We start from the raw sequence: 19,158 nt of genomic DNA, 5'->3' as shown, positions 1-19,158 counted from the left end.
TGTGTGAGTGAATGCAGTAATACTAATTTTGAGAACACAAAAAAACAACCATACCTATTGGGAGTCACATTATTGTGCAATACAAGTTACAAGAGAGGCTCAATATATAGAAGATCTGGGGAAAAAAAACAGCCTTCAGATCCTTCTATAGTATCTGAATATTGAAACATATACAGTTTCATTATTGCAATCCTTGCTGCTTATTTAAATATCGGGTTGCCCTTGACAGGAATATAATTTTATCTCTGAATCAGAGAAGCTGGAATACTTAAAAAATAAAGAATTTTAGATGCAAGATTTCTATTAAAGAAAGAAAACCAAGGAAAACGACAGATTCACCCCTCAGTTTGGACAAATACTATTGGGTATTTGCTGTAGTAGAACAACTTCAGGATCTGCATTGGTGTGACTGATAACAGATTTTCATCCTTTGTGTATTTTCCAGTGGTGTGTAACAGACACTGTCACAACGGTGGGATCTGTGTGTCACCAGATGACTGCAAATGCAGAAATGGATGGAGCAGCCCTTCTTGTGAAACAGGCAAGTCATTAGAAATGACTGGTCTCTCATGTACTTTGTCCCCTGAAATCCACATGAATCCCACAATTCAGTGGTCAGATTGGGAATTGTTTAAAGAATTAAGACATAAGAACCGGAGACCAGTTTAAAATAGGACAAGAATATAAGCAAGCAAACATGACTTTTGCTGCTAAGTTAGCAACTACATATGCAGTTCTAACTGCATAATCGAAGGAAGAAAAGTGAACCTAGAAATGTACTGTTGGAAACTGAGACTGACTACAGTGATTGTTGTGTTCCAATTCTTGGATTTATTTTTGCCATTCTAGAAGATGGCTTGTGACTGTACAAGGCAGAACAAAAGCCAGTTTGAAAAGACAAGTAACCATCCACCCCCAATCTCAAACATTCTGCTGCCACAAAAATTCACACTGCTCCTCCTGCCTGTGTCTCATACTTGTACAGTGCCTATAAAAGGCATCCACAGAAGTGTGTGCGCTCAGAGAAAAGCCACCTTTACGCGTCAGTACAAAATGTCAAGATAAGGGTTGGATCTAGGCACCTATTTCTAGTCAAGACTCAAAGTTTTGAACCCTATTTTGAATAGATACTGCTCAAACCTTCCTCACAAGGTCTAAGTGCTAAACATTGGAGTACATATTTTTCTTCCAAAGACACAGTAACTACAGCACTCACCTGGGACAAGGCAAGCAAAATAGTGAAATACTAAAAGGAGCAAGAATGAGGAATACCTTAATCAGTGCCAAACCTCAAGGCTACAGAGGCACTCTGCCTCTGCCATAGTGAATATTAAATGACTAAGACATCTTCAGCCTACATTACCTTTCCTGGAAGGTAAAAGATGTCATTTTAACCTTCATCTCCCAGAGATTTCTCTTCCTGTAAGTGTTGAAATGACAGACCTATTGAAGACACATAAATTAACCTAAGATCCATGATAAATGATTGGGATTGTCACTAGCTATTCTGGTTCCCACCATCTTCTCTTTTTCCTGATGGAGATTACATTACTTTTCTTGAGTTTCACAAATTTACTTTGGGGTGGTTGTAAACAGGATTATTCCAAGAACAGGACAAGCAACAGCAGCAGAAGCAGTAAAGCAGTAATTTCCAACCCAGAATAATAGCAGCAGTATTTGTTTGCCTGCCAGTACCTTAGGTGAAAGACTATCAGGCTGACCTCTCCGACACTGTTTTGTGTGCACAACACAGAATATTTTGTGGATATTGTTGAGGTTTTCTGCCTCAATGTTAAGATAGGAGTCTCTGGATGAACATATATAGTAACAAAAAAAATAACAAAAAAAGGAACTTAGGGGACCTTACCAATGGAAATATGAACAGTGGCAGTGTATGGATATCTGTGAACTAGCTAGGACAATGAGGCAACTAATCCAAATTCACCATTAGCAACACATGAAGTCCATTTTGACTTCGCACGTGATTGCTGCTTAGTCAGAAAAGCCTCTCATCTAGACTACAACTTCACTTTTTTCTTTCAGAACTGACATTTTGTTTCTGCTTTAGTTCATATGAAACATTTTAGTGACCCTTAATTTATTCAATCTTAAACATATTTAATTTATTTAATGGGCTATTCTGTCAGATACTGAAAGACAAAGGAAATAGAGGGGAAAAGACTTTTAAAGTGTCACTCTGCTTTAAAACGAAAACTTTATCAGATTCTTTATTCTTCACACATTGACTTCCCAACTAAACTAATTTGCAATTCTAATACTTCTTCATTTCAACAGGCAGGTACTTGCTGCATAGAAATATTCAAGACAGCTTTTAATTCCTAATGCCTGTTATATCTTCTCCAGCGATAACAGATAAATAAAGAGTCAAAGAAAGCTGAGCCAGTGGCTTTGTTGGTGATGCATGAGCCAATATGCTGGGGAACTGGCATTTCAATGAGGCAGAACAAACAGAGTCTTTGCAGGGCATACCTATTCAGCTTCACAGAATGCCACAATGCTCTGCTGAATTCAGACAAAGCACCAAATGGTTAATAGCTCATCTTCACCTTATCCAGGCTTTATGCAATTTGACTACATTTTACTACCTTGCAAAATGGTTTGGTGAGGATACTAGAGTGGAAGCAAATGAAGTGTGCAAATCAAAGTAAGACATCAGAAATAAACTATTAAGTTATGTTATTTTTTCATCCCCAAAGCTATGCCAAAACACCATTGAAATGCTCCCACTGTGCTGACAATGAATAAATGCCGCAGCACAACTGACCAGCAAGGTTGTGTGAAATTTATCACAATATTATTACAAACGTTTATTCTAATGTCATGTGCAGAAGCAAAAGTGTGCCTACTTTAAAAATTCAAAATTCTAAGAGATTCACAAAATTATCTTGTATTCACATACAGCTGTGTGCAGTCCTGTATGCTTGAATGAAGGAATCTGTGCACGGCCAAATATGTGTACGTGTCCTTACAGTTTCTATGGGCCACAGTGCCAGAGAAGTAAGAAAGTTCTATTTATCATCTTGATAAAGGATCCAGACTTAAAATGTAAACAGCAGCCTATATCATTACCTGCCCCCACATGAAGTATATCCAGAGACTTTTCTTGTCGTAACTCCCTTTGTGTTCCTTTGATGTTATAGTCTGTCACAAATCCACATTGTTGTTCTTAATGGTATTTTGAAGGAGTAAGCACTTATTTATGGTGTCATTAATGATAACTAAATAATTATTCTATAACTGTCTGAAGTCAGTGATATCACTAATTAACAACTGTTCAATTAAATGTTAAAGCATGGCTCTACTTTATTCATTTTGCATACTCTATAGTGTGTACTATACTGTGTTCAGAGTCAGATGATAATTTATCTTCAAATGTATCATCTTCATGACCCCCCTCGACTGTACTGGATGAGAGACTTGTGTAGAACTTCAGATCCCTGCTCAATGATTTGATCAAATATTGCTCTGCCTGACATAGAGCAAGGACCTGATTTTGAATCTCTCTTCTAAAGGGGAGAGCTTTAAGCTGAAGCTAGCAAAATCTTGGGCTTCTTGCTCACTTTGTGCTGCAGAAGTCAAAATAATGAATACTTTAACTACCCATTTGCTCAGGCAGAATAGACAAGAGAGGCAAATTTATGTTTAGGGCTCAAATAGCTGGAAGATCCCTGTGATTATACCACTGGTTTTCAATTTTTTTGAGCATAGCTCTAATAGCCCCTCCTGAATCTGGAAGTATAAATACACTGTTATTACAAAACCTGAACTATTTCAATATTAAAAGTTCTTTTCCCTTTCTCTCGCTCTTTTGTTTCCCTGGAGTTCCTAGATGAATGCAATCCCAATGCATATTTTTGCAAGTGAATGACTCACACACAGAAATCTAATTGCAAATGGAGCCTGCTGGAAGCTCTTTGTTTTTGTGATGTGGGAGGTGAAGGAGAGTGAAAATGATACAGACTCTGTAATTTGATGATCTTTCTCTTGAGGTTTAACATGGAAGGTGATTTTCAACATCTAGGTGATTTGGAATTTTTATCATTAAGTGTCATGATTTAGATAGAACTTAAACTTGAAAATAAAAATTCACATCTGTAGGATATGGAAGTGATACAGGGAGATAGCTGGATGCTGAATTAAAAAGCATCCTTCCTTTTGCTTCATTAGAAAGGGGAAAGAAATAACACCAAAGCCAAGCTAGCACGTATCAAACACCAACCCATATTTCAAGGGCAGAAGCCCTTGATGAAGGCCATTAACTAAAGAGTAAAAACCTAAGAGATTCTCAGAATATTATGACCACTTAACTGCAGGCATCCAAGAGATCCTTCCTTGGCTGCTAGCAGTCATGTCCCACATTCTTTCCACAAAAAAGAGAGAATCATGATCTACAGCTAGGCATCTGCCTGAATCACCCTTTGGAGAGACACCTTCTCTACCCAACAGAAGGAAAAAGCCTCTGCAGACTGGTCTCCCAACACAGACACCTATATAGGGAGCCTGTATGTAGGCAATGTTGATCCCCTGTGTGATTTTGGTGCACAAAACTTTTGCTTTCCTTTCCCTAGCTGTTTGCATTCCTTCTTGTAAGAATGGTGGTCACTGTGTACTAACCAATGTATGCTCCTGTACCCAGGGCTACACTGGAAGAAGATGTCAGAAAAGTAAGTTGCAAACTTCCCTTTGCTTTCCAATGTTCTCTGACTCATAAACAGTTTTTCTCCTTTTCATACATGTTCAACAGAATATTTAGTCTGCATTTATGTCATGACCTCCTATAGTTCTATTAGAGCACAAAGAGCACTACACTATGTCTAAAACCAACTCGTTAATTAGAATAGAATCATAGAATCGTTAGGGTTGGAAAGGACCTTGAGATCATCTAGTTCCAACCCCCCTGCCATGGGCAGGGACACCCCACACTAAACCATGTCACCCAAGGCCTCATCCAACCTGGCCTTGAACAGCGCCAAGGATGGAGCATTCACAACCTCCCTGGGCAACCCATTCCAGTGCCTCACCACCCTCTCAGCAAAGAATTTCTTACTTGTATCCAATCTAAACTTCCCCTCTTTAAGTTTGAACCCATTACCCCTTGTCCTGTCCCTACAGCCCCTGATGAATAGTCCACCCCCAGCATCCTTGTAGGCCCCCTTCAGATACTGGAAGGCTGCTAGGAGGTCTCCACGCAGCCTTCTCTTCTCCAGGCTGAACAGCCCCAACTTTCTCAGCCTGTCTCCATATGGGAGGTGCTCCAGTCCCCTGATCATCCTCGTGGCCCTCCTATGGACTTGTTCCAACAGTTCCATGTCCTTGTTATGTTGAGGACACCAGAACTGCACACAAAACTCCAAGTGAGGTCTCACGAGAGCAGAGTAGAGGAGCAGGATCACCTCCTTCGACCTGCTGGTCACACTCCTCTTGATGCAGCCCAGGATACGGTTCAACCGAACCACACAACTTGGTGTCATCGGCAAACTTGCTGCGGGTGCACTCAATCCCACTGTCCATGTCACTGATAAAGATGTTGAACAAGACCGGTCCCAACACTGATCCCTGACGGACACCATTCGTTACTGGTCTCCAGCTGCACATTGAGCCATTGACCACAACTCTTTGCATGCGGCCAGCCAGCCAGTTCTTTATCCACCGAGTGGTCCACCCATCAAATTGATGTCTCTCCAATTTAGAGACAAGGATGTCATGCGGGACAGTGTTGAACGCTTTGCTCAAGTCCAGGTAGATGACGTCAACTGCTCTGCCCCTGTCCATCAGTTCCGTAGCCCCATCACAGAAGGCCACCAAATTGGTCAGGCAGGATTTCCCCTTAGTGAAGCCATGCTGGCTGTCACCAACCATCTCCTTGTTTTTCATGTGCCTTAGCATGCCTTCCAGGAGAATCTGCTTCAAGAGTTTGCCAGGCACAGAGGTGAGACTGACTGGTCTGTAATTCCCTGGGCCATCCATTTTCCCCTTCTTGAAAATGGGAGTTATATTTCCCTTTTTCCAGGCATCCAGAATAGCATTAAGTCAAGTCAATGTTGGGAGCAGAACATTTTGCTAGAACCCTCACTAATCTCATGCATTCAGAATGGGTAACACTTGTGTTTGGAGATGAATTAATTATTTGCATTTGTCCTGGGTTCAGCAGTAGCAGTCATTTTTCTCTTTCTTAGTAGCTGGTGCAGTGCTGTGTTTTTGACTTTCAGCCTGGGAACAGCGCTGATAACACTGATGGTTTTAGCTGTTGTTAAGTAATGATTACTCCGACCAAGGACTTTCTGAGTCGCCAGCTCTGCCAGGGAGGAGGGGAAGCTGGGAGGAAGCAGAGGCAGGACACCTGACCCAAAATAGCCAAAGAGGTATTCCATACCACAGCACGTCATGCCCACTATATAAACTGGGGGCAGTTACCTGGAAGGGTCAGATCACTGCTCAGGTCAGGCTGGGTATCAGTTGGCGGGTGGTGAGCGGTTGTATTCTCTTCCCTTGTTATTTCCTTTATCATTATTATTATTGGTGGTAGCAGCAGTGATTTGTGTTATACCTTAGTTACTGGACTGTTCTTGTCTCAGCCCGTGGGAGTTACATTCTTTCAATTCTCCTCCCCATCCCTCCGGGAGCCAGGGGAGGAAGAAGGGGGGAGTGAGTGAGCCGCTGCGTGGTTCTGAGCTACCGGCTGGGCTTAAACCACAACAGCATTAAAGATTTTCTTGAGGAAAAAATAAAGCCAAAGGCAGAGCCGCTAACTGAAATCCTTAAAAATATTAGAACATCATACTTCTAGATTAATTAAGACAGTTAGTTAGTAATGCTTCAGCCTTGCCTTTGTTCTTGTCACTGAAAACTCCTTCTTCACCTTAGGATCAGTATTCATATTCAATTCTTCTATCCTTATGGGGAAATAGGTTATTTTGGCACTTTTACAGACTCTATTGCTCAACAGTATCTGTTACCCAGGGAGTTTAGGATATGTATGTGAAAACTTCTTTTTTTTATTATTATTTCTTAACCAGTCTGAAATTGGCAAAAGGGAAGCTGTGAAAACAACTATCCTTGGCAGAAAGAATCTGTATGTTTCCAGGACACTTTATGTCTCTCACACAGAGAAAAAAAAGCTAGTAAAAAATCCCTTCCAGCAACAAAAGCCCTCTCAATCCCTATACTACAGCTCTCCCCGCCTTCAACAGGGAGAATCACGACGCACAGCTCTGCCTGCCTGCAAAGTACACAATTGAATAGTCTGTTCTGGCAGGAACAAGCTGGAGAGAAGAAAGAAGAAAAAAAACCTTATGTTTGGCATCTTGTTTTTGAGGTTAGAGAACATTAGAAAAGTGCTGTTTCCAGCTTTAAACATACTATCACATCTCCAGACAGATCAAAGGAAGAAGAGGTGATCATGATTGCAGCCTAGCAAAGTACTCAGCTAAATTCTTTAACTGCTCCCAATACACAGCATCTTTCTTTCCATTTTCAAAATATTTATGAGATTTTGTGGCCCATCTTGGTATAATCTTTGCAAAAAAGCTTTCTGATATGATGAAAATATTTTTGTTCTGTATAGTCTCAGCCTACATTCTACTTCAATAACCACTATACAGTCTGTTTTATTTAGCCTAGCATTATAAAAACTTAAAGGACCTGTGTTTGTGATGAATGAAGAGAAACATGAGAAAGTAAAAGCAACTACTACTATTTGCCTACTCTTACTGGTCACTGACTGTTACTAGGTAAAAAATGTTGCATAAAGTTTCTGTTTTCTTGCTTAAAATCATCAGCACATAGGAAGTATTTTATGATCCGTAGAAAGAAGTACATTATTCACAAGCTTTTAATAACAAGCAGTTGCTATTAGAGCTGTATGTCTTAGCATTGTAGCTATATGAAATACCTGCTCTCTCCCCTGCCAGTGGATGCGGAAGTCTCCACTTCTGTGGAGCAAAAGACTGTAGGGCAGATGGCAGATGTAAGTCTCGGCTGACCTTCACAAACTTTCCCCCACGAACAAAATGGAGAAAACTATTTCTGTCATCAGCTGGAGGCTGCTCCCAGTCCAGTACCTGCCAGAGTTAAAATGCCAAAGGCATTTCATAACTTTTTTTAAGGCATGATTTTACATCATTTTTGATCAGGCATTGACCTAATTGGTGTATCAGCTGATGTACGTGGCAAGCACTTAAAGGCTAGAAGTATGTACACAGACACACGCTCCTAACTCATTTACACACAGACAAATGAAAAAGTGGAAAATAAATTCCTAGCATGAAGTTCCACTACCCAACCCCTTTTTCTTAAATTAAAGGTATAAAAGTACCACAGTACCATTTGACATTCCAGAAAGAGCTAATATATCATGTAGCTCATTCTTTCTCATTTGCAATGTCAACAGCAGTATATATATATGTCCTTATACATTTATCACATTAATTTTGATAATCTTGCGGCTGCTTGAGGTGAGACTAGCCCCATGAACTGTGTGCCTGAGTGGTCAGAAACCCAGCTGGGAGATGATCTGTGTAGTGCTTCTGCTAACCTTCCTGCAAGGGGTATGGTAAGAAAGAATCAGAAAAATAACCAGTACATTTCTACTTTACAGCGGGTTTTCTCTGGATTTGAGCATCTTTTCCATTTCCCTTTGAAGACCCCATGAAATCAAGCTGTGCCCTGAAAAGTAAGGAAAAGAAATTCATGACAACAGCAGAACTGTTAATAGATACAAAATTTACTGTAAGTTTAATATTGTAACAGCTCCCATTTGTAAATCACCAGGACAATGTGCCACATTTTCAGAGGAAATGCCAGAGGTAAACCTGTGGCCCAAATCATAGCTTGGTGGTGTCTAACCTGTTGCTGCCAGGTTACCCCACACTGTGAAATGTACAGCTAGCTTAGCCAAAATTCCTGGCCATTACTCAGAATGCGACAATTCTAGAAAAACAATTCCTTGTGAGGGGTTTTATAATTATTTTAATTATTCTTTGCTCTCTGAATATGAATTTGCAGTGTCCTTAAGTCCTTTAACACTTCTAGTACAGTTTCTAAAACCTCTTGACAGCAAATCAGCTTTACTATGTACTTATTCTGAGTCTCTAACCTTAGAAATTTCAGGTGGATTTATTACCTGCCTAATAAAACCTATCTAGATAAAGTGAGTAAACTTAAGATTAAGAAAGACAAGTCTGAGGAAGGTTCCCAGCCATGTATTACATGCAGAGCACTCACATTCTTCATCCTTAGCTTAGGAAAACATTTGTGGGTCTGGGAAATTTCCCATAAACCATAAAAACTGAGAAGTAGTCCTTTCAGAAACAGTGATCTGAACAAAAATATTACCTTTCTTAAGGTGCAATGAATGCTTGGGATTGACAATCTTCTATTTTCTCTTTGTTTATACACAGCAGGACAGTTTTTTCACACATCTCTGATACCTACTCATAATGAAGGGATTTCAGCTTTAACATGCTCTAACACGGAGTTAGAGCAAGGGGGAAATTCTCTGCCATGCACAGCCCTGATTACCACAGGGGTGAGAGTTTTCAGGCTCATGATAACATCACACATTTCTGGATGACCCCTTTGATGGACCTACATGAAGTCAGGGAAGCCACAAGCACTTGGATGCCCATGCTGGAGATAATTTGCACGTTAGAGTTGTTCCTAACGCATGAACCCAAGTGTCTTGCAACTCAGATGAACTCAGATCCCCCCATAGGTGGGACAGACATTTGTCCTTGTGATGAGTCAATAAAGAAACAATAGTAATAGTTGTGGGCATCTGTTTCTCCAGTAATTAATGTTCATAACCTACATCAGAATAAGGAATTCTTATGTAATTAGTAACGGACACTAAACAATCTGCATATTTGTCACGATATCAACTTTATTAAGTTTTTTTAGGTAGGAACAGTGTTTAGAGGCAAGATAAAGGTAAGTCAAATGAGGTTTTCGGTCACTTATCCCTTGGATATTTTGTCATTGTTTCCTGCATGGACAGAGAAGCAAAAGCATCTGTTTCTTTTTGTCAGCTTCAGATTCCCAATTGAAGGAGATAACTGAAACTAAAAGCCATGGCAGCCAGTCAAGACAAGTTATTTCTAAACTGAATCCAAATACACTACTGATTTATATTAAATATATAGCAACATGCCTCAGGACATTCATTTCCATCCCTGTACAGTTTGGCATTTTTAATACTGTAGAGCCCAAACAATGCAGGACAGAGTGGCAGCACCACATCTTTGCCGCTGAGGCTTACTCTTCTTTGCTTCCTTAGAGTACAGAGAAAGGCATTCAGCCTGAAAGTTTGTGTTTGTTTTGTATATAAGTAAACATCATCTCAAAAACATGTGCAAATCAACAAGGTCTGATTGGCTGCCAGAAGAAATGTAAGACTTTGCCTGGTATATTTACTGATAAATAACTGACTGGTGATTATGCAAACCACACATCCACACCCAGGATGAGCGGGTGTCAGAGCTGAAAGTGAAATGTATGGTTACACCTCAGCAACTGTACAACCTTGTATCCTCACTTGCTATGCATTGTTTTCAGTATAATCAGTCTTGTTGAGCAGAAAGAGGCAAGTGCTAGTAGTACCTCAAAATAAAATCTATTTCTGGATCAACTTTGCATCAAACAAACGTACTTGGACTTAATACTAAAGAAAAGCTATTTGCATGTGGTTTTAAATTCCCTTTTGAAAATAATGCACAGCTGTAACAATCCTGGGATATCACTCTTGTTCATAAGGCTTTAAAGCAGTGTTCATACTGATTTCTATTATTGTCCTACAAAAATTATAAACAGATAAAATAGATTAGGTTTCATTTATATATTACACGTATTTACACTGCTTTACAAATATCTCTTACAAATGGAAAGCTAATAAAAGCTGGCCTTTCTTATGAAGCATTAGAGCAAAGAGAAGCTGAGAAAAGAAGCGATTCATGGGTCCACTTTGAAACATGTTTATCCCCTCTCTGTGGCTATCTGCTTCTAGTGAGTTTATCTCTGAGCAAAAAGGCAAGCCGCAGATCCCTCTGGAGCTCATCAGCAAGCAGAGGTCACAGGAGAACAGGCTGAACATCCTCCTCTTCCCTTCTCCAGAATACCAAGGCACACTTCCAGCCTGACCTCAGCGCCTCTTCCGGCAGCATACCTTCTTGTCACTCATTTCGTAGCCAGCTAGCAAGAGTTTACTTATGCTTTAAAACAGAGACCATCTTTCTGCATGCACCTATTTTATTGCATCAGGCTGAATCCTGCCGACTTTGTGTCACATAAATCATCGTGCTGACATTGGGACTTTGCAGACTGGATCTCAAAGTTAGTAGATAACTATTTCTCCATTTCAGTAATTCCTGCAGGCAGGATTTACAGCCAACACACACTGCACAATATAACTCAGGCTCATTCTTCCAGCTCCACTTGCTCTTCCCTCCCCCTTTCTTTTTCCTTCACAGTACCATGAGGACTTTACTTGCATGAGAGCTAGGAGCAAAGTAATTCGAAATGTGAACACTGGGTTTCAAAGGCATCTTTTTGCTAAGCAATGTCATATTGTGAAAGTCACTGATTTTCCATATTTCAGACTTCCTATGTAATGTTTCTGTAGATCACTGCCTCGCCAGCTGCATAAGCAGGAAGTTTTACTACTCAACAAATCACACTTCTACCAAGTTGTCATCTTGACAACAGGTGATTGATATATTCTCTGGAATATCTTTACTGGGTAGACGGATTCACTTAGGCTATCTAAAATAAGCCAGATTGCAAGTCAGAGGTCCAGCATACCCCCACACATAACTGAGCAGGGAACAATCCATCTAAATGGATAGAGAAATCATTTGTGGTAGACCTGCTTTTCATATGTCAAGGATGTGTTTAAAGGCAACTACTATTTGTCCAAGAATTCTGGATGGCAGAGATCCTCAGTGAATGTTCAGCAAAATAAACAGCTGCTCATTTCAGAGAGACCTGTAACTTACTGTAAAAAGCATTAGTTTTGCAACAGAAGTAGAAAGATTGTCAGGCTGAGTAGCTGGTGCACAGTCTGGAGACACAGGAAAAGGAAACAATGGTCCATCCCATGTAACACAACAGGTTCATATTAGATGTCCTCTTCCTTCCTTGGGCAGGAAATACAATAGAAGATGAAGCGGAAAAAAATCAGGGCTACTACTGTCTTTCCCATTCAGCTGAACACGTGATCTATGCATTTTGCCTGGGGGCAACTGAGAGAGCTGACATCCCAGAGAAAGGGAGAGAGACAAACATTAAAACAGTGACCCAAGTTACAACCTGGTTTGTGGTCTGCTAAACTATTAGTTGGCCTTTCTTAAAAGCTACGTTTTCTTCATATATATGTAGCTCATGCATTTATTTTGATACAAGTTTTGAGCACATGCAGTTGTCTAAATTTATTTTGCAAGAAGAGAACAAGAATACATCTGGGCAAGAACTGAATATATATCCTAAATAAGCCCAAAAGCCTTACTAAATTTTTATTCATTCCCTAAGCAAAACATTCACAGACTACAGCATGAATTTTACTGTAGTTGAAAATCTAGGTTTTGAACCAGTTTTTCTTTACATGTATCTTAAAGTCACTAGAGAAATCTGTAAGATCTGATGCTATATGTAAATGCCGGCAAAGTCAAAGAGCAGGGAGTCCTGAATTAATATATTTCTCTTTGCGGTGGTCTTCCGTGTGAAGGTGCGTGTTTTTTTCAACTAATTGATTTAAGAAACAATATTTTGGGGGGTGTCTATTTTTAATTAAAATGTTTAAACCACCTCCTAAAGGGTGCACCTCTTAAAAGGGGCATAGCACCTACTACTCAAAAGCCCAGAGGATGGACTATTCTTGTGATTAACATTGTCTGCTTATCCACAAAAAATATTGGAAAGACAACTCTCTCCAGCATGATTCCCAAGTAAGCCTTAGCTTACCTTCTAACACAGATAATAACAGGATCACTAACCGATTAGTGCAGTGCCAGTGCAGACAAGAGTCCTCTTCTGAACACCCTGACTGGGCTCCCACTCTGGCTGGGTTATCACCCAGACCACAGTGGCCTGTGGCTGGTCTGCTTGGTTTGAGACTACGTATGCCTCTCATACCACTGCAGTTCTCTTTGGTTACTCTTCCTGAATCTCCTTTTTCTTTTGTATAGATGAAAATAAACCAAATTGCATCAAGCATAGGCAACGTCATAGCCTACACAGCGCAATGAAAATGTGCCTAAATGGCAGGTAGCACTAGAAGCACAGAAACTGCAAAACCAATCAACAGAGAAAAACATGAGAATGCTCTTTCACTTCTTATTCAGGCATGACAAAAAAACAGCTCAACAGAACAATTTATACACATGCTGCAATGGTTCACTGACCTAATAAAATACAAAGCATTCTTCAATGAAGAGAAAATGTTACCAAACCCAGGACCCTAACAAGACAGGAATATAAGCTGTGCTGGGAGTATACTTTGCAATTCCCCACATTAATTATATGCTAGCAGTTGCAAAGATGAGAATAAAGTACAGCTATAGTCCCTTTCAAATTAACAGTTGCAATCAGAGCAAAACCAATCAGTAAAGAAGAAAAAGGTTTTGCTAATGATATCTTGATATTATTGTCAGATAAAATCTGACAATTCCTGGAGGAATATATATATATATGTGTGTGCATATATATACACACACACATGCTTATTTTGTTTATAGTGGCTTTCATTCTGAAAGATTATGAAATATTCTGCAGCTACCTGAACTTCATACTATTGTGTCTCTTAAAAAGTGTTTTACCTGACAAGACATAATAGGCAAAATGAACATCAGGAAACCTATAGGGAGAAACATTTCAGCCCAAGAAGAGTGGAGAGTCCCCTGCCTGCACTGGAGTGACAATCCCTCACTGGCTTCCACAGCTTTCTGAGGCTTAAGAGTCTTGTGTACCACACACTACCAGGCAATCTTTTTGAGGTACAGTTGGAGAGATCAAGGTCCTCTTTAACTGGTAGAAAATGTTATAATCTGATGATAGTGACAGGACAGCAAACAGGAATGCAGTACATTACACACTGACACTCAAGAGTTTAGTCTAGCATCTCAGTATTTTTGCCATACAGTATTAGTTTTTCCATTTTCTTGAACTAATACCTGAATTAGATTTATTTCCTGCTTTAATATCTCTAAAAGGCCCCATAGGTATATGACAGTACACATCAGAATGAAGACCAGACAGAATTAGACAAAGTACTGACATTGCACTGCTGTCTATATGGTGTACAATTTTTCAGACCATTTTTTCTTCTGAAAAGTGTGCTAGGTCATGCAAACTAACCCATATTGCTAGAGCCATGTGGTAAAGGGAATATGTTATAAATGCAAACTATCACCACGCCCATCACAATTACATTTACAGCTCCCTCTGTGTCTTGTAGTAATTGGTTCTCCTGCAATGCACCCCTCAGAGGTTTCTACCAGATTATTTTTACTATTCAGAAAGGTAATTTATTAAAGAAGTGCTTTGCATCTCTGACAGAGACATGTGAAGTGAGAAATAGGGATGAGAAAACCTCCAAAATGATTGGTAGCTTATTATGGATAAGGATCCAAATTTTATAAGAACCTTGCAAAAAATTGCAAACACTTTTATTACATGTATTACAAGTATTCCTTCTCAAAATTTAATCTGTGGCTATAATTACTGACATTCAGTGGATCACACATTCGACGTTACTCTTACAGAGCTTGGCAAGCAAGTTGTTTCTTTATTTACAAATCCAAATCAACATAGATGAGGAATCATAGAGAAAATCAAGCTCTGGAAAAATATACATGCATAAAATGCAACACAGGTAGAACTATTTCCTTCCTGCCCTTGGAAGCAGAAAAAAGGGGACTAGAAATTGCTGGTGTCCTGAATCCATAACATGTTTTTCAGAGCTGTGTGCGTTTGGGACCTTCACAGCAGCAGATATATTGGTACATCCATCTCGCTAATGATCTGTTGAGCATCAGTTATACACTCTAAAGGGGAGAATGACATTTTTTATGTCGACTAGTTTCTTCTAATGTCAGGGCAGTAGAATCCAAACAATGGCGACCTTTGTTAGAAACACCCCTTTTGTCCAGAACACACCCATTTTGTGATTAATTTTTTCTAAGAATTAAAGATCATTCAGCAAGATGAAATCTTTATTTGGAGCCTAGAAGCATCCAACCAATTGTTTCTTTACTGCAGTCAGGATAATGTTTCATTCGAGCAGTGCCGCTGGGATGCATAATGCATCCAGAGAGATGGGGAACCTTCTTCCCAGTCAATCAATTGAACCGTGCTATTTTGTGAAACTGCTGATCTGACCTTCCAGTTCTTGTCCTATGAAAAAGATTAGCAACATCCCTACATTTTAAGACTATGGTCTCATGACTGTGTCATTCTTGGCACAGAGCTACCCAGTTTTTGTGTTTTATCAATAGGTGATATATATGACCTATAAACATTTGAAAACAACTAGAAGAGCCAGTTTTAACATAAAACTCACTGCTTTCACATCTATTGGTTTCATTTTTCTTCTCAGCTTGAGTTCTGTCATCTGTATTTTCCTGACAAGACCAGTCAGTGTTATTTTTAAATCTGTCCCATGCTCTGTGTCCTTACGGTGTCATATCTCCCCAGCTGCAGCTTTTTGTTTTTGAGAATGTCATAGCAAATCAAGATAACCACTAAGCAGAAAGGAGAAAATGAACACTAAAACAACATGAACACATAAAAAAACCCAAACTGCAACTGACCAAGTTCCGGCTCCTCTTAAGACCAATAGCGAGAGCAAGTTGAAATATGCACTAGACCCACAAAGAAGTCAGTCCAAAACCAACAGCAGCCAAAAATAAAAGCAGTGCCTGTGAATCACATATAACTGATAGCACAGGGATGTTGACTTAAAAGATGCATTGAAGCATATATCGACAGTAGGTGTTCTTCTGGCCACATTTCTGTGTTCTTTGTCAGTAAGCTATTGCCTTTTGCACTACCTTAGCTGGCCCACACAGATGTTACTGCTTGAGGCTATTTTCTCTCCTCCATCCAAAGGCAGAAGGCATCCAGAAGCAAGTCAATTTTCTCAAGCTTCTACAGAACAGATAATAAAAAAAAAAGCCTTGAAAACTACATCTTCTAATCAGCAGTACAGCGCGATGCTCTATCTCCTCAGCAGCAGCACGGCTCAGGGTACGTGATGACAGGTAATTTTTGATTCAGAAAGAGGTAGGTCTGTGTAGTCTGGTGAGAAAAGGACATGGATGTTCAGTGGCAGCAAGGCATATTCCTGAAACACTGCAAAGGATCCCTTTCTGCCAGGATTTTAGGACTCAGATTTAATATTCTCTCTGTTTTGAATTTATGAGGGTGGTGATGTAGACTGCCTCATTTCAAGAAAACTGGAAGTTTTTCACTACTTATTATTATCTACTTCAAGTGAGAAAAGGTGTAATGGGGTAATTGCATCAAAAAGTGACTTAGGTTCAACTTGAAAAGTTTTTGTTTGCTAATTCACAGAAGCAGTGGGAGTCTGAAAGAACTGTCTGGCTTCTTTTAATCACTGTAAACTGATCAACAGATACTGCTGGCTAATACTGTCACTGTTCATTAGAACAAGAGATTACTCTCAGTTCCTCAGTTTGTGCAGTCCAGCAAAGCATGCCCAGTGCCTAACTTTGCTCCCTTTTAGCTTTGCATAGCAGGGACATTTTGCCTAATACTGTGTGTTTTTTAGGGGAACTGTGGGGAACTGTTACTGTAAATCGATGGTAAAGTCAGGCAAAGGAAGACAATAGAACTGTAGCTTCCCATCTCTGGACATGGTCCTCCTACACCGGGAGGGCCTACTTGGCTTTACATACCACATTTAAGGTGTTGATTGATTGTTGGTTTGGTTTTGTTGGGGTTTTTTTCTTAGAATTTTGGTAATCTCTGGAAATATTTATTTTGCAGGAAAAGTCTTCCTTTTGTCTGACAAAGCAAGAATTCTGACTACCTTAAAGATGTTAAGGCTGAACAGCTGAACTATAGAGCTCCATGGAGGTTGACAAAAAGAGTTGCAAGAAGCACTTCACTGGGTGAAGTCAGCCTAGAGAAGACAAGCTACGAAAAGGGTCACAGGAAATTCTAAGTGACTGTAAGGTCAAAATGCATTAATGTCATCAAAGAGAAATAGCTGCTACATAACATAGAAAGCTTAGCAACTTGTGAATGCCTTTCACTGCACAGAAGAATTGTGTACATTTTGTATGATGTTTCATGCAACATGTGTATTTTATCTTAACACCTGCAGCTACTTGCTACCTTATCAAAATCACTCCTCACCTGAAATACAACACATAATCATGCTTTTTCTTTAACCTGCATTATCACCTTCAACATAGGCTCACCTTATCTAACTTACCAATTTTGGAATGTGTAAGATCATGGAAGTCCTTTCTAGTTTTAAGTGGTGGCGTTATAGAATTGTGGCACATTACAGAACATAGTAACTCTATTGCATATGAAATTCTCTTCTTCCGTTCTTACTGACAAGCATAGAAATGTCACCACTGACAGCAAAGGGAATGGGATTAAGGCATTAGTGATACTGACTGCTGGAAAGCTCGCGTCCAAGATGTGTTGATAGTACAGGACTCTCTCCATGCCCAGTGATACACCCTACCAAATCACAACAAAGAGGTGACACAAATGTGTTTATATCCCTGTCATTAGGTCTAGTTCCCAAGACAGGTGGAAAACCCATCAGACCACTGCTGTCTTTGGGTCAAAATGCCAGGATTATTTTAAGAGAAGGGGGGAAAAAGAAATGTGAGTCTTTTCAAAGTCATGCCAGTGCCTGGGAGGATTACAGTAATTCGATTTGCTCTCCTAGTGTCGAATAATTTATTTAGTTTTCCTGTGAGAGGCAGTAACATTTTTGTTTGCTATTTTGAAATTGGAGTTCCTCCACAGAGGCCAAGGAGTGGGACTAGAAAGGATCCGAACTAGTTATCATTAACAAACGTTGAAGTGTGTCTGATGGGTATTGAGATGGAATTGTATTCAAGAAAGTTAAAGAAAGGGAGAAGATGGAGATGTCAGAGAGAAAAAGGGGAGAGATAACACTGCATTTGGTTACATAAAGGTGCTCTTGAATTCCCTAACAGGAAGAGAAGGTATCTGCCCTGGAGGGCAGGCAGGCAGAAGTGCCCCCTCCAGTTCAGAACAGGTTTGATACTTCCCTTTGTTCATTCTGAATTGAGCTCCTTCGGGTTTATCACTGAAGTGAGAAATGCCATGACCAATAAACAATGTAAAGGAAGTTCATGCTATATTTTCAGTTACTTTTTTGTAGGCAGCTGAACAAAGAGAGAAATAGATCCCAAATTGAAAGTCAGTTTGAACTGATATGTTTTACTCAAACCAAGACTGGACTTCACCTACTGCTTAAAGTTTTGCTGAACTACAATACAAATTGAGCTGGTACAAGTTCAGTTATACACAAACTGAAAATGAAAAGTTAATGAAAAAGCAGACTAGTTTGACTCCCTGTAATTGAAGGAAGAGTAGGTTGCTCTACAGTTTAAAATATCTACCAGTAAAAAACAATGTATTAATTAATTAAAATGTAATTGTTTGTACAAGGTTTAAAATTCACAGAAAATGTAATTGTTAAAAAAATAATAATAAAAAAAGGAGAAACCCCCATTTGAACAACTGCTACTGTGCTTCTAGTTACTTTTTCTTGGCTTTATGTTTTAAGGAGCAGAGGGAAGGCATTGTCCAAGTTTCATATGATCTCAAAATCAACTCTCTAGATTTTCAACTGATTTGGGGACAGAAGGTTAACACTCGGGTCATTTGAAATCTATAAACAAATTCTATGTTTTGGGGTCATCTTTTCTAAATTCTGAATATCTGAGATTAAAACAGGGAATCAAATACAACACAAGACTGTAGGTCAGAAGTCCATTATTGGAGACATGAGATCAAAAGGGAGAGAAAAACAGAGAAGGAAAATAAAAGATTAAATTATTTCAGTTATACTGTGATACTATGAACTCATCTAGGTTTTAACTAGTGGTTGCAGCACTTTTTGATAATTCAGCAAGA

General features: G+C 39.5%; 1 pseudogene across 1 annotated transcript in view; it reads left to right on the top strand.

The window, feature by feature from the left end:
• LOC308223238 (von Willebrand factor D and EGF domain-containing protein-like) overlaps positions 1-19,158 on the top strand; it is a 193,152-nt pseudogene that overhangs the window by 161,661 nt on the left and 12,333 nt on the right. The window contains exons 23-25 of the transcript in view: positions 446-541; positions 2,923-3,018; positions 4,590-4,685. The product of the transcript in view is annotated as a von Willebrand factor D and EGF domain-containing protein-like (transcript). The remainder of the gene's footprint in view (positions 1-445; positions 542-2,922; positions 3,019-4,589; positions 4,686-19,158) is intronic.

The sequence above is a fragment of the Psittacula echo genome, assembly GCF_963264785.1.
Source record: "Psittacula echo genome assembly, chromosome: 6".
NCBI classification, from domain to species: domain Eukaryota; kingdom Metazoa; phylum Chordata; class Aves; order Psittaciformes; family Psittacidae; genus Psittacula; species Psittacula echo.
The sequence above is the reverse complement of the archived record's forward strand: the minus strand, read 5'-3'. Positions and strand labels throughout refer to the sequence as shown.